Source organism: Liolophura sinensis, chromosome 8 (assembly GCF_032854445.1).
Source record: "Liolophura sinensis isolate JHLJ2023 chromosome 8, CUHK_Ljap_v2, whole genome shotgun sequence".
Taxonomy (NCBI): Eukaryota; Metazoa; Mollusca; class Polyplacophora; order Chitonida; family Chitonidae; genus Liolophura; species Liolophura sinensis.
In genome coordinates, this window is record NC_088302.1 from 38,506,207 (window position 1) to 38,523,466 (window position 17,260).

The 17,260-nt window shown below is 39.7% G+C and overlaps 1 protein-coding gene across 1 annotated transcript in view; it reads left to right on the forward strand.

The window, feature by feature from the left end:
* Window positions 1–854: 854 nt before the first annotated feature.
* LOC135472941 (glycine receptor subunit alpha-2-like) overlaps window positions 855–17,260 on the forward strand; it is a 33,661-nt gene continuing 17,255 nt past the window's right edge. Inside the window, exon 1 of the mRNA XM_064752680.1 lies at window positions 855–996. The gene's annotated coding sequence lies outside the window, so the exon portion shown is untranslated. The remainder of the gene's footprint in view (window positions 997–17,260) is intronic.

Genomic DNA, 17,260 nt, shown 5'->3' on the forward strand with positions numbered 1-17,260 from the left:
TTGTCTATGGTCACAACGGTTAATTTGAAGATGATGGTGGTGATGATGGTGATGATGATGATGGTGATGATGGTGGTGATGACGACGACGACGACGATGATGGTGGTGGTGGTGGTGGCGGTGTTGTTGATGATGATGATGATGATGATGATGATGGTGGTGGTGGTGGTGGTGGTGGTGGTGGTCGTGGTGGTGATGATGATGATGATGATGATGATGGAATTGGTAGGGGTATCAGACAGTAAATTGCCTTATCATACATGCTTGTATGTCGCAATTTCTTTGAAGTTCGCGTTTTTCAGTGATTACTCAATGGATTGTCCGCCAGTCCAGAGCCGTCCCGTCTTCACTCGGGGTTGCTGAATGCGCTTGTAGACGGCTACTCTCTCTATCAGTGATCGTTGTTGCTCCGCGTGAGTTACAGCGATTTAAGGACTCGTAAATGCGTAGGTTCTTTAGCTTCAGCACCTCAAGGTCACTTCGCGGGTGTGTGTAGAGTTGTATTATTTCGTTCCTGTGTTCATTATCCATGGCTGGCAGATGGATTTAGTCAATTTGCTTGTTTACTTGGACACTAACGGTAACCGGTGAGCGTGTCACTGAGGTGTGGAAACATCATGACCCAGAACTTCCCATGGATCTAACCCATTTGGGAGTGACTAGCAAATCACTGGCGGTCTCTCGCTGTATCAGCCAATTGAAATGGCCAGACGGGAGTTGGACAGACATTTAAACTGTCAGTTGCCCTCCAAGCGGGTCCTGTAGCTACAAACTCCAGCAGCACCGCCCGGATACATGATATATAATGCTGCTGGCAGATCAGCTTTCGAATAGTTCCTACGGTTGCTCTGTTCAAGCAATGTCTTTGGATGCCGTACCCTCGCGCTGACTAGGTTGTTGTCATTCATCATACGTTCGTACGTCTCATAGGTCTTCACTTTGTTCGATTGTCGAACATTGAACCTAATCAACCCGCCTTTCAGCAACTTACATAAGGTAAGCAGTTTTACTCTTTATTACATCGTTTCGTTTCCAAACTGTACTTAACAAAACCTTTACCCTGACTGTTCTGCGGTCTTACAAATATATTTTGAATATGATACATGCGCGCACCTGATACCACAGTTACTCAAAGAGTTTCCATAATATGTGTTATGATTTGATCCCTGAGACTAATTCTGATATGAATCGGACATTTCGTCCTCTTGACATTCCGTTTGGTCCCTCTTAAGTAAGGTTTCTGGGTGGCCATGCATGTTATCAAGACTTACATATGAATGCGGATTGTTCTTTAGAATTCATTTGGTACCGTAATATCTAAGATGTACAGTAATGCAACTCTGATGCAAATTATATGCAGTATTTGTGTGTCGTCACATACCATTACAGTGTAACAGCTGACCTCCTTATACACTGTGGGTTAGTGGCCTTAAAACGTTAACCTTGGGAAGCTGTGCATATGCCATCGAACTGAACGTTGTCTGACGAGATCAGGTGTTTTCACCTTTCCGATGTGATGTGTTTAGGTGATATGTAATGTAGAGGGGAACCGGGTACCACTCTGCTGAGCCCATCCACTAAACTTGCATTTTCCGTTGAAATCATTGCCATAATAATATATCATCGAGTATCTATACCTTTTTTTATTTACAAATCGGGTCATGCAGACAACGAACCTTGCAGATGGTACTTTTGGGAATGAGTAAGATCAATGGTGGTTCCAAGTAAGCTGGACTTTTAGGCCACAAATGTGCCACAAATGTGTCCCGTGATTTCTTTCCTCTATCCCCAGACTGGTGATACACGACTAGAAAACCAGTGAAATCCGATATCTTGTGAATTGATTTCTGTTAGGGTATTTTATTTCATGCGTTTATATGAAATGCTGAAATAGTAGCTACTTTTACGCTCCGTAACACCTCGGTTTAGTGTCCAGGAATTTACTATTTAGGTACTTACGACGTTAATAACCAGAACAAGCGATCCATTTTACCATATTTTAGTGGGTTCATATCAAACATAGGGCTATTTCTCGACATAAACTAGAGAGCACCGTGGATCGTGATCCAGGAGTCGGTAATTACTTTACAAATGTCTAGAGTTTGTGTATCCGGCCAGATGTGTATAAGACACACGTACGTTTGTGTGCGAATGTAACTTATACAACGTGTGAGACATTCACACTAAACCTCTTAGTACAGCCTTTAGCTGAAAAAATTAACATGTTGATGAATTTCCACCGACAGCTTTAAGTCAATTTCGTATGCAGATTACATACCCGGTAACATCTGTTGGTGGCAGATACATTTTCTTCAAGTGGTTGGCACTTCTTGTTAGCAGGATATCTTACACAATGACCGATCAAGCGTTCAGGTAGATCGTTTACGTCAAGGTTAATTTCATTGGGCGATTCCTGCAGTCGACATCCATTCTTTACGTATTCATTTAAGACAGGTTTAACGAATTTATGGAAGAACATTCCATGTACACCGTGGGTGTACATGTATATTGACATGACACAGAAAACCATCAAGACTGTATTACAGCCAGAGTGATTTAGTGAAACGCTTTCCATGCTAGATTGTACTGCTGGTGTATTATAGACACATGCAGCGAGAGGACCAGTTATGTACGTGTAACCTTTCCTGGGGGCGAGGCAACAGGTTAGCTATCACCAACCTTACGGGATGCTAGGTCGTAGGCAAATAACGGACCCAAGCAGTTATAGCCCCAGCGAGGACCTCTGAGAAAGCATTTAATTACCCAGCTGTGGGTGTCTACTCAGTCCATGACGTAACTAAGATTTGTGTTTTCAAAACATTGGAAACACTGCATTCAAAGACAGTCTGAAAGGTACATGTAAGAACATTTAACTGCTACTTAATCTGCTATTTATACTCTAGAGGTATGCAAAATATGAAAAGCCTACTACCTCTACTTTTATAACCAAACATCATTTAACTGTTATGACACCACACTTACTCATTTGATTTTACTGCAAATCCTCAATAACTTTTTAAATATCATTCCACCTGCAAGATTATAACCATGATGACAAAGTACAACTTAATATGAACACAGTCATATGCAATATCCCTACCTAATATCAATCACTAATGATGAATTTCTTCCCCAAAGTCTTAAACCCTAACACATCAGCGTTGCCAAAAAGGCAGGAAGCCAAATTCTAACTACAGCCTTACTACATACGGATTAATATTAACTCTGCTCTCTAATGTTCATTTTGAAAGAGCAGCTCCAAACATACTGTTATCTTTCTAAATAACTCACATACGAAGCCAGTAGCTGTCTCAGTAATAGTGCCAACTTGCGACCTGGACAATACTGAATAGTACTCTAAGCTCAGTCGAATTGACACTTGATTTTTTTTTGTCTGCTCCAACCCAGAGCGTAAATTGGTTAGACGTCAGACATATCGATGTGAGGTTTTATCTGAAACTTGGTGCGTGCAATATTGATTAAAGTCAATACAGTTTTGTAAAGTGCGCAAATTCATAACACTGTTTAGTTTTCTCTTTGCAGTGGTATACCGTAATATGTATCTCGCCATAACTCGTACAACAGCTGCTACGTGCAATTGGTTCAGCCAGGATGAAACGGAACCAGCATGTGGAAAATACATTTACCCATACCCATGTCTCCTAACCGACACATGATGAGTCAGAAATATAAACAAATATGCCTCTCACAAACACAAACACAAGATAAGGTGAAATTAAAATCCAGTTTAACACCATTATTATTGCTCGGACGAAATTGCATATATTAGAATAGAGTGGAACTATCATCTATAGGCAAAACAACATATGAAACTGACAACCCGTATGAATTGCATGATATATAAGATGGTCATTTGTTGCTTTCAGGTCATGGATATACAGGTACCGTAATAACAAAAGGTGTATTTAAAAAAATTAAACATTAACATCTGCTGGCAGTTTGGTTTATCCTGTAGATGAACAACTGATTACTGCGAATTGTTTAGTTCCACAAGCAAGTTGCTGTAAAGTGACAAGAGTGCCTTGTGTATTTTCTCATCCACAGTGCTGTAAAGGTACAAGTACCAATCAATTCTATATCCGAACATGTTGAGAAATTTCAGATAAAACTGGTGCACGTAGTTCGATGAATAGTCAATACTATAAACCTAATGATAACAAGGTACTTTGTGATATCATGTTTGTAGAGCTAATCCATTTGTGTTTGTACGGTTTTTACAGTATTTTTGTGGGCTGTAAAATACAACAAAATATTGTGTATATACAGAGGCACTTTCACAGTGTAATTACTGAGCAGCGAACAGCCTTTGAGGGTTTAAATCTATTGGGTGTCCTCCAAATTTTTGTTTAAACCTTAAACGCCTAATAACAATGACTCAAAAATCCTTTTTCCCGTTAGAAATTGAGTGAGTATACTTGAGAGAAGTTCTGCTTTTGCGTCTCTGTTTCAAACGTATGATGGTAGTGTATTAGTATAACTAGTATGGCTCTGTGTTACGAAGGTTTATCTTGCAAACCCATTTGTAAATGCAAAGGACAATAACCAGGCGAGTACAAGTAGAGCTCAGCAAGTATACAAAACTTGGCTTTAGCACACGTGTACCTGAATACTTATATATAACAGTGTACATGCATGGTGAAACAATCACTCCTGTAAATACAATATACTGTTAGTAATGTACCCATATATCTGTTACAAGGTACTAGGCATTTCCTTGAACTAATGTGGCGACCTTTGATCTAATCAGCATTATTATCAACATCGTACTGTAATACGATATATATTTGCACGACTGGCACACAATAACATCAGCAATGTAGGGGAGACATATTTAAATGCACTAATTTAACACTGGTTAAAAGGAGCAAACGAGAAGTAGTAGACAAGCTGAAGTAATATCACATACACAGATATAGAAGTGATATCACTTATCTCAATACACAGGCATAAAGGCAATATCACTAGTCTCAAAACACAGATATAGAAGTAATATCACTAGTCTCAATACACAGATATAGAAGTAATATCACTAGTCTCAATATACAGATATATACATATATATGCGTTGTGTCAAACATCACCTTAGCCATGACTATTTATTTATTTATTTATTTGATTGATGTCTTCCGCCGTTCTCAAGAATATTTCACTTATACGATGGCGACCAGCTTTATGGTGGGAGGAAACTGGGCAGAGCCCGGGGGAAACCCATGACAATCTGCAGGTTGCTGGAAGACCTTCCCACGTATGGCCGAAGAAGACGCCAGCATGAGATGGACTTGAACTCGCAGTGACCGCATTGGTGAGAGACTCCTGGGTCATTACACTGCGCTAGCGCGCTAACCAACTGAGCCACATAGCCATCACTGTACCACAACACTACTTCATGCATTGCATATATGAACCCTGTATGTCTTAAAAACCTGTTCTTAATCCAATCTGAACTATTAGCTGGAACTGAATGTCAAAACACAGATCAGTGTCACTCTGTGACTCTCTAAACATCCCAACACAGAAACAACCCTGAAGAACAATTACCTATCCCTCATACTACACGTAGCAATCAGTAAATCTTGATCCTAACAAATCCTACATGTCGATATAATCGTTTATCCGATTATCCCATGAGATCAGAACATACACGTAATTATTATATCATCATAATTTGCTATAAGATAGTTATTCACTGATTCACATAATCTGTCATAACCTAAACCTAAAATGTACATCATTACATGTTGACACAATAGCAGTGAACCACCTTGTTCATCAAAAATCAGCTGCTCGCTAGTCACAATTGCGCCAAGGTTGATTTCACAATCAATCTTGGCGCAATTGTTCAAGCGCACTGGAGCGACAGCGAAGATTTACATCGAAATTCTACATCAAAACTAATGCCAACACCAAATTTCTCGGCTTAATCTAGTTAAGTGAATAACTTATGACCAAGATTACACATACCTTCGAAGATGACAATGCCTACTTACACCGAAGAGGTCAGTTTGCCCCACAACACAATCTTGCATTCAGAATTAATAAATGACAGTCCATTCTCTCGCTCAAGATCTCTATCAAAGGAGATAATCATTACAATCTATGAACAAAGCACCAGAACAAGTATTGCTAGCTCACATCTGTGAAGCATCATTTTATTTAAATAGCAGGCATAATCGGTCGAAAATTACCATCTGGTTTATGCTTGAAAAAGAAGTTCAGTGTATTCCTGTGTTAGCGGGAGTAAAAGAGATATACCAATAATCTAACTATTTAAAATGATACGCCCTAAGTAGTGTCTACCCTACATGTAAATGTACTTAAATCGCTCAGGAATTGCTTATTTATTTCCACTTGGACTCAAGTAAGAGCAAAACATTGAAGTCACGTCTGAGGAAAGTGAAGCCCTGTATGAGGTAAGTGAAGCCGCGTCAGAGAAAAGAGAAGCTCTGTCTGAGGTAAGTGAAGTTACGTCTGATGTAAGTGAAACCACGTCAGAGGTCAATAAAGCCACGCCAGAGGTAAGTGAAGCAACGTCAGAGGTAAGTGAAGCAACGTACGTGCATGTAAGTGAAGCCTTGTCCGGCTAAGTGAAGCTTCGTCTGAGTTAAATGAACCTCTGTCTGAGGTAAATGAAGCCACGTCGGAGGTAAGTAAAGCTCTGTTTGAGGTAAGTGAAGCTACTTCTGAATTATGTGAAGCGACGTCTGAGGTAAGTGGTCTCGTGGAAAGGAAGTGAAGAGCTACGTCTCAGATAAATTATTAGTGTCCAGATTCATTATTTATTCATAATTAGCTACCCCTGTATATACTGTTTAACTGAGTGCAAAACATATATTGAAAAAGGGTACATTACTCTGAGTGACATGGCACTTAAAATCACTAGATAATGAGGCTGGGTTTATGCATTTTTCCCACCAACACTCGATAGTCCCCGCCGAATTACGTCATACAAGTCCAACCTTCACGAGCTGTCAGAGATTCGCCATTTAGTTTTGTGGTAAAAAAAGGTACAGTAGTGATAATAAACATATCGAATTTTCCACGATATGGTTTGCTGTTCTACAAAGGTTTATACAAACATGTCGTTGAAGAACCGTGCAAACTTTACTCATAAAATACTATTAACTGAACTGAAAACTGATAGATAGTAATCCTCTGTACACTGTAACGCAGACGTCTACATCGTACATGCAGTTATATTGTGCACGACTTTATCCGGAATAACATGTACCCACAGTTGTCATTTGAATTTTGAATCTTTCAAGGAATAGAATGATATTTATTGTGAAGCTGACAGAGGGAAAGAATATTAAATCAATATTATATGTTAATATAAACACATGTAATGTACAGTGTAATGCAGGGTGAAACTATATCTTACCAGTGCGTACATTACCAGTGTAGGTGGAAATGCTTGGACAAGGATCAAATTCAACTTGAGAGAGGCAGGTCTAACTACATTATCAAACACAAATCATTGTATGCTATATCCTTCTGTTATACCTGAATTAATTCGTAATTTCTTTTGGAGCGTTTGTCAATAAATGATCGCTTTCACTGACCTAGAAATGAGGATTGCGGCATAAAATCTAGGAAAGGGTAATATATTTCCTATGAAATAGCATTCAATATCCATTAGGACAAAGCGTCCAAGATGTTATCCGGAAGTTTTAAGAGGCAATGGCTCAGCGATGGATGAGTGCTTTTATGGTTGATCTGTCTTTGTGTGTACAGCGGTTAGAGTCAGCATGTCCAGGATCAAACATGATCAGCTGGTCTGTACAGATGGACAGTTAACTCGGAGCCGATCTCCCCAAAATAGATACCTCGCGGCTCAAATGGTTAACGTGCTTGCTCGCTACGACCAATTAGATCGAGGCCTGGAATATAGCTGTAGTTGTTCAGCTGCGCCTTGAAGGTAGGAGGTTTGTCACTTACTATGCGCATGCCGGTTATTTACAACGGGCATTCCGGTTCTCTCTACCCATAAGACGGACCTCCGCTAAATAAATGACGAATTCTTGAAGACGGAGTAAAACACCAATCAGTCAATCAATAAATCTACTGAACACAAATGAATGAAAATTGTACAGCTGTTTTCTAATTATTGGCATACGACTACATATTTTTTTAAGTAGATTCGATGTTTACAATACGTCAGACCATCATTCCGTTTCTGTCAGTAATTCTGACCCACTCTTTTACCGTACACTCAAAAAAGTAATCTCTTACTTTTAACAGAAAGGCTGTTATGTGAATGATGCTAGAATGTATTTTGTTATTATAACACAGTATTCTGTCCTATTCAGCATAATATCCTGTTAGTCTTACAGAATCTTTATGATTAATTAATAGAATATTTCTGTTATATTTAACAGAAAAAAAAACTGCCACAATAACAGTATGCTTCCTAGCATCACTCAGACAACAATTTTAACATTAATTTTTTGAGTGTAAGCATCGCGAAATGCCCGTAACTGGTTGTTTATACAATCCATTTTGTTGCAGCAGCATCCAGCCAAAATAATCATTCAACTTCAAAGTGTATGTACACTATTGTCAATCTCGTGAAGATTTCTTCCAAACACGGTTACGAGCCTGCGACCTTAATGGTCAGATTCTAATCGGCTGAGACAAAACAAACGCTTTTATACTTACAGATGCCAGTAATGGCATCAAAAATTCTTCGAAGTAAACCAAACCTTTACAATGAAGCAGGGCTATAATATGTTACATTTAAAAGTATTAATGATGTGTAATAGGCTGCAGCTAAAAATCATTCAACACATTTCGTTAAAAGTTTAACCTGCCACGCCTTCAACTGAAAAGACTAAAACTTTATACAAACGTACACCATTGTTCTGAGTTGAGCACTACATCGCTTTTTGTCATTATGTGAATGTGTTTGCTGTTGCATGTATGAGGGGGGGGGGGGCACAAGGCATTGAATGTAAATGGCTAACATGCCTTTGTATTTACCGGCTTTAGAATCTGTGATTACTGGACATCAACTCTTGTGTTGAGTTGGCTGTGTGTTGACTTGCATATCAAACAGCTGGGCTACATGGGAAACACAGTCCAATCCATTCACCGACAAGAATAGAGACGAGAGTTTCTGCTTATGTCTATACCGGTTCAACGAGTTTGAATGGAAGTATTATCGATCGATCACCAAGGACAGCCATATGTAAAAGCAAATGTCCAAGTTAGAGAAGAACAATACTTTATGAGGCATATCGGCGGAAAACCTGTCCCTTGTAATAGTACCTTTACATATGACCACAGGTGAGGCCAATTACCATTCTTCAGTCAGCAGCTGACTTTGTGCGCGTTTATGTGAACCTTGTTTGTTTGCAATTTGACGTGGTTGACGACCATGTGTCAGCTGCCTAATGTGGTGTTTTTAACCATTGTGGAGCTTATGGAATTGTCGAAGGCCCTTTGCAACCGAACAGTTGTTTTTTTATATACATACCCTTTAAATGACCATTGAAGTGGCGTATTCAAATACATTTCGCATGCACGTGCTGTTTAATGGAGTCAGGAGGATTTTGGGATAGCGTCCAAGTGATGTGGTGTTTCCTGGCTCTTTTCGATATCTTTTGCTCATAAAAGTGATTAGCCTCACACGAACGAAATGTTCTTTTAGGCCCGTTTAAGAAATCAAATTTATAAATCTAGGGTCGATTCCACAAAGCCATTCTGACTAAAGTTGAATTTAATATCTCCCACAAAACTTGGAAGTGGAATCCTCGACGCTTTTATGGTGATGGTCAACATTTCTTGTCCCCAAATTCGAACTATAAAATTGCATTTCAAATTCTAAGTGCAAAAGGACTTGATTGAGTCAGCCCTAGATATGCCAATAGGAAGGTTTCATAAGGCAGTAGGAACATTCCCAAACAGGTATAACTACCACATGCCAATACGGATGTCTGTTGTAGGCTTATATGAAAACGGTTTACCGCGAATTATCTCATTCCAAGAACGAGTTTTCCTTTGAGGGCATTAGAAGCTTTCTAGAAAACAGTTGATTTTCAGATAATACGATGTCGTCAACGGCTGGGTGTTCACTAACGCAAAGTTCTAGACCAAAAACAGCTTTTTTACGCCTTTCGGATTCTGGGCAGTTTAATCTTGTATGCAGAACCTTTGAACGATTAAAGATTAATGGTAACTCTTATCGATTCTGAAGAATAGCATCGGTTTAAAATTCGAATAATGTAGAATGTAGTTTCTCTTTACCGGTTCTGGCGCTAAAACGATGTTGTTTTCTATCCATTTAAGTTTCTCTTTTATCATTTATCGCACGCTGAAAGCTCAGTCTTCCTGATGTGAGATGGTATGTCAAGTCAGCTTTTTCTTTGCTTTTTAATAGACGTCTGGGACTTGGGTTAAAGGTTGCCGGCAAATCCTGGTCCCCGATGCACAATTCAACGGACAGGTTTTATTTGGGCTATTTCTGACTGGCAGAGGCCAATACGCAACGCAATTTGCGCTCGTCAAGAACAAATGATTATCCTATTGTTCTACTCCCCGGGCGCAGCTTTATTTCCATCTGTGTCACGTCACGTTAGATGTAGATGGCTTACAAATTTTAGCAGGATCACTCTCATAACTATTGGCTTCTCTGGACCAATAATAATTACTGGAGAAATCTCTGGTAAAACAGATATGTCTGTACTGATAAATTTCCCCCGCTCGATTCGTGTTAGTCTTTGCGTCCGCCCGGAGACTTCCATGAGTGCTGCCATGTATGCCAGTGTTCATTTTTCGAACGGAAGTAATAAAAACGAATTCCAGTGCAATTAAATAACTCGACTCCGTGCTGACCTCTTCAACACAACCAGTATCTAGCTAGTTAAGGCCCGGTAATCTCAGTTTATTCAAATGGAAATTAGAATGTAAAGAGGAGGCAACGTTTATCATCCAAACTACTTGAAGAGAGGCTAAAAGATATAAAGGGAAAAAACTGCCACACAGGTTAATGATTTGTCTATAATGACCACGGTCATTTAGCTTTCTTTGAAAAATTTTGCACAGTTCTTTTGACGCCTTCAAAAAGTAACAAACAACTGATCACCTGAAGTCCGGTTACTCCAGAATTTTATTAGTGGGTTTTGTCCATCAATCTCTTCGTACCTTGCTTAGCTACAACATAAGAGACAACATTAGGTAATCAATACGCCAGTCACAGATGGGAGCAGACAAAGCCGATTGTATGCCCAAACTGACGGCACTATTTTTTTTTGAAATTTCGGTTATTTTTAGACAGAGGAAGAACTGAATAGAAGATTTAATTTAAGACCGAACATAAATGAATGTTGCTTCATACGCGCTTGCGCATTCGGGATGAAAGCAAGGGCAGTCCCCATCTCTGTTCTCGTTAAAGTTTCGTTAATATACACGTTTAAAATCCGCATCGAACTATCTAATGAACTAACAAAAAAGAGAAGTACTAATTTGTTTGAGAATTTAACCTCGTTCTCTTAAAACTAAACTAACCTGAGGATGTTCGTGTGTTCCCCCCAAAGCTCTGCCCGGTTTCCTCCCACCATACTGCTGGGCACCGTCGTGTAAGTGAAATATTCTTGAATATGGCGTAAAACGCCAATCTAATAAATAAATAAATAAAACTAAACTTTGAAATATAATTTAAGTTGAATCCAACATTTTGCAGTTGGGAAAGAAAGAGCATTTATTATCTTAAGCTTTCTAAAGAGGAATGTAACACTTTACAAAATGATTAGAAGATCTTGTAATTTAATCTAGACTTCAAAACAGACATTCGTATAGCAGCCGCTACCCAAAATGAACGTTCCAGGTCAATAATCCCAAGGCCAATTCCTCACACAGCCTTCAAGGCAAACCATCAAAGAATGAAGAAAGTATATAAAGTGTAATATTAAGATGGACTCGAGTAAGTAAAGCAGTGAACAATTTTTAGTGATGTTGTAAAGAGGCAAAGAATGGCTCGGCATTGTCTGCGTCGAATCACAACAGAATTGTTTGACAGTTTACAATATTGACAGTATAATGACGCATGTCTCTTTTTACCGATTACCTGCCGTAAGGCATGTAACCTTACACCGATCGTCTGCTTGGAAAGTACACGCCGAGCAACTTAAAACTTATCCCCTTATACCACGTATGTCGATAATGCATCCTTCGAGCATGTCTCCTTATACTAAGTCTGTCCAAAATGCACCCGCCCAGCAGCCTTACGTATGCCACTTTATACCAGTGAATGTCGAGTGAGTGCTTGGGGTTAAACGTCGTACTTAACAATTTTTCTGTCATATGACGACAAAGGAATCCTTAGAATGCATGTAATGTGGCTCCTTGTTGCAGGACTGATTTCCACCGCTCTTTTATTTAGTGTTGCTTAACTGAGACGACTTAACGAAGGCAAGTAAGTCGCTCCGCGCGAGCCATTATACTGATACGGCTCAACCAGTCGTTGCACTATCCCCTTCATGCTAAACGCCAAGCGAGGAAGTGACAACTTCCTCTTTTAAAGACTTAGGTGTGACTCGACCCAGGATTCACCCTGGATCTACTGCTTCCGAAGAGACGCTCGAACAATTGTGCTATCGGGGCCGGTCCCAGTGTATGTCGAGAAAGAGGCTCCCAGCAGCACTAGACATGCTCCCTCATACCGAGCGTATGTCAAGAAAGTACCCGGTACCCGCCGAGATGCACCACGTATGTTCTCTTGTACCAAGTGCCTGTCCAGAAAGTACCCTGCGAGCTGCATTATCCATGTCCCCTTAAGCCTAGTGTCTGTTGAGAAAGTATCCGCACTAGACATTTTCCCTTACACCGAGTGTCTGTGTGGAAAGTACCCGCCAAGCAACACTGAACATGTCCCCTTACGCCTAGTGTCTGTCAAGAAAGTACCCTAATACCACGTCAGCACTACATTAACAAGATAGGACATTCTTATCAGAAAAGAAAGTAGCTTGATAAATGCCATACATTATTCTCAAGAATTATTCACTTACAATTCGTCATTTTTATGGGTGGAAGTAACTACCGACCTTAGGCAAGTTACTTACGGACTTTCCCACCTGTGATGCACAGGGAAATCACAGTTCTTTAATGATATTCGTGGAAGACAAGTGGTCTTTAACAAAGGACTGCACAAACGGCGACGCCAGCGTCAGAGGCCGGTTATTGTTACCAAGGCCTCACTATAAATGATTAAGGTGGAGTTTCCATACAACTAAAACAATACCAGAGAAAGACATTTATCTCGCTTCAGACAACATCATTTGACATCTGAAACACTCCTTGCTCATGTGACAAAAAATCAGAGCTATTAAAATATTGTAGAATGCCTCTCCACCATCATCTTTGCAGAACTTTGCCAACTTTGATACAGCGCTGAGTTCATATAATATACTCTGGCATTTATAGATTGGGTTTCTCTCGAATGCATCATTCCAAAGAGCCAGCAGATTGTGTTTTTGATATTGCCTTGTGTTCGACAAGTGCATGATCACTTTCTTTTGTGATTACGTCGCCCACACGCTACCGTTGTAGTATTGATTATTTCAAATGTAACCTTATTGCCTGGATCTCATAACTTAAACCTTAGAAACGACATGACTGATTTAACCCAACTTCTAAAGATATCCATGATACTCTGTATATCATATACTTTTTTATCGGTGTTTTAAAAACGGGATCTTAGTGGATTTTTTTTTGGAATCAGTATTTCTGACGGTTATTCAGATCAGTAAAACTGGCATCCGTCTTGTCTTTTAGCAAATCCTTCTTATAAACCATTTTGTTACCGATTTCTTGAGAAAGTCATGGCGGATAAGGGATGATCATTGACGACGATAGTAAATTAGATTTCTCATTTCACCGAATGGGTTCTGTTTATATCAGTCCTCAGCTGACAACCATATAGACTTTAACCGACAGGATAGATTACCTCAACAGGAAAACGACCTGACCTCAAACGACATCCAAACTGACCTCAACTGACAACCAAGCTGACCTTAACTGACCGGATAGCTCACCTCAACAGAAAAAACGAGCTGACCTGAACTGACAACCAAGCTGACCTCAGCCGACAACCAAGCTGACCTTAACGGACATGACGCCGTGTACATTAAACTGAATTCTGAGTATATCTGCTGAGTATTACTATTCCGTCAGTATCAGACAGTAGCATCCGTGATAAGTTTTAAAACAATCAACACTGCTTGAAATTAGAGGAATTTCCACTGACCTCGAACGTTTCCTCGATTTATAATCCTGAACGCCGCCATATAAGTGAAATATTCTGGAACACAAATAAAATTCATCCGTAAATAAGTTCTAAAGGTTCTCTTATCAACGTACACTTGTCTCTTGAGCTGGAAGGTTTGTAACGGGATCGTTTATTCCATCGATTGTCAGAGCCATTAATATTGCCCGCGACACATCGAGATTATGGAAAGCTCTGCGAGATTGTAAGAGAAGCTAGCCGGCGGATTTATGGACATTTTCCAGAATTAACTCCTGTCTGCACCTTACACCCAGAGACTCGCAAAGACGAAAAATCAAATATTTATCACTGAAATGGGGCCTTGGCACGTTGTGTATAAGTGGAAAGGGTGTAAACAGGATATACACAGTATGGGAATATGAATCAGTAATAACCTGATTATATTGTCTTCATTGAATAACGTTCTTGTGACCTTGCTTCTAAACACTGACTTAGACACACAGTGACCAGCGTTTGACCCTCAGCACTAACCTCAGTAATCATGATTTTCTCTGAATTCCCCTGAAGTGCGGCCCTTATTCACATTGCTGTGGGCCAAGGTCAGGCTTCTGGCTGACTTCACACCGTCGGGCCAGCGCCTCTCTGGAGATGATGTAGTGGAATATGAAGAAGAAGAACACACATCTGGAAAAGGTCGCTTGGGAGCGAATCTCATCGACAGTGTAACAAAAGTTATGCAAAAAAATTAGTAAATGCCCATAGGAAGAAAAAATAAAAGCTATGCAGGTTGGCTGAAAGCTCTACCAGGACAACTGACGTCACCAATGTACTTATCTTCCACCGTTGGACATGTATTTGAGAGAACAAACAGCTTTGCAAGACCTACATATTTTGACAAACTTCCTACATCGTATTTTTTTTGGGATGTTTTTTTTTTGTTAACTTCCTCGTATATCTTTTCGAGTTATGACGATAAAACTCTTAGGTAAGTTTCCCCTTAAATCTTTTCCACCTTGGGCGTTAAAAGGTTGACATCATTAATCCTGAGAAAAACCGCAAGTGACGCCATTGTACACAGCCCATCCTGTGTGTTGAGAATAATGCTTTGGGCGAATGGCCCTGTAAAAACAACCTAGAGACGTACGAGAGGGCCGAAGAATTTATTTATTTATTTATTTATTTATTTATTTATTTATTTATTTATTAGATCGGTGTTTCACGCCGTACTCGAGAATATTTCACTCAGATGGATTGAAGAAAATGTACTGTAGTTGTGTTTTTATGGTCAGATACTTTACTGTTGTTGCACGGAGCAGTATGGCTAAGATGTGCGTAAAATGTTTTACTCAGACCACATACATCAAATCTAATTACGTGAGTCAACCCATTTGTGATGCTCTACTAAAGTAATACAGAAGGGGTATAAAAACTGCTCCAGTTGATGTCTGGGTCACATGCTGAATACTCCAGAGACACACATCAGCAGGTGGTTTGGGCAAAGACAATTGGCCATAAATTTGAGCTTACAGTATATATACCCTTTTGGCCAATAAATGCCGCTTAGCATTACAGCTAATGAACACTTGTCACGTCTTGACGTTAATCTGTTTCCCCCAATTGATGGCCTATTCACATGGCCTTAAAGTTTGATAATTAAACAGAGATTACTGTCTACAACCTAATACTAGGCGTCATGCGTGAAAGTGCCAATTCAGACTATCAAGCCATTTCCATAAAGACCAATGCCATTAAGTGCATTCACGGCACAGTTTCTTAAAAGGTATACTACACAGTATAAGTGATGGAGTGATATACTAGCTATAAGAAAAAATGATTATCAAAGAGTAAGGCATACAATCGTACGCATATAAATCATCATTATTACAACAAACAAAAATGTTAAACAATACATATTTATTTCTAAGTTATCCTCGGGGGGGGGAGGGGGGCCTTTGTGACCGAGTGGTGAAAATATTCTCGCGTAAAACACTGTTCAAATAAATAAATAAAGACATCCTCTAAATCAAACCCGTTACGTATGGTCGATAATACTTATGGGTTTATCATGTCAAGGTCCCACTTACTTTTATGTCTGAATAGTCGAGCATGGCCCAGGCTAGGCAGAATGAGATACTAGTATATGTATGTAGGTATGCTAGGGGTTTAACGTCGTATCAAACAATTGTTCAGCCATATGACGACGAGTAGTCATTAGGTCTGTGTACATATACTGTGTTATATATGTCTTGTGGGAGAGTCCACGCCGCCAAAGTGCTGCCGCCACTGAACTATCATGCCGAAGATACCAGACAAGTCACACTGCACTGACATCGGGCCAACGAGTCCTGTTTCCTTGCTCTAAGCTTTCACCGCTGAGCGCCAAACAAGGCAGCAGCAAGTACCTTTTATAAAGTCTTTGGTATAACCCGATCCCAAGGTCTCCAGACTTGGGAATGTTATACTAGCAAACAAAGCGAAGTCAAATATACTGCCAGATAGACTCCTTCCATTGTCGAAAATTTCATGTAAAGCTCTGTAGAATATTGCAAAGCAGTCGTGGATTTGTTCCAATGCCCTGATCCCATACGAAAATCGGCCAGCTTTTTGCAGTCAATTTTAACAGGGTGATAAGATCCCTGCTCAAGGCCAAGTTTGATGGAGCCAGTATTATATGATGATAGCTTTTGCATATTCATGAGTGAATGCCGTAATGGCATGATGTAGCTATACAAATCAGCATACTGCTCATGTCCCTAATTATGTGTGACCTCACCGAATTTCCCATCCATTTGACTATCAATGATGTAGAATATTAGTACATTCAGAATCGTATATGACTTAGTGAAAAATGATGCTAATGAGCTCATGTCTTATGGTGATGTATGACGTGGAAGTGAGCAATAATAATTAGCCCACACAGTTTAGTGCTGATTAGATTTACCCTACACTGAAAACCAATATCATCGCTATATTAACAAAAAAACCTGTGGTACCATCGTGTACCATGTGAGTGACATTCCT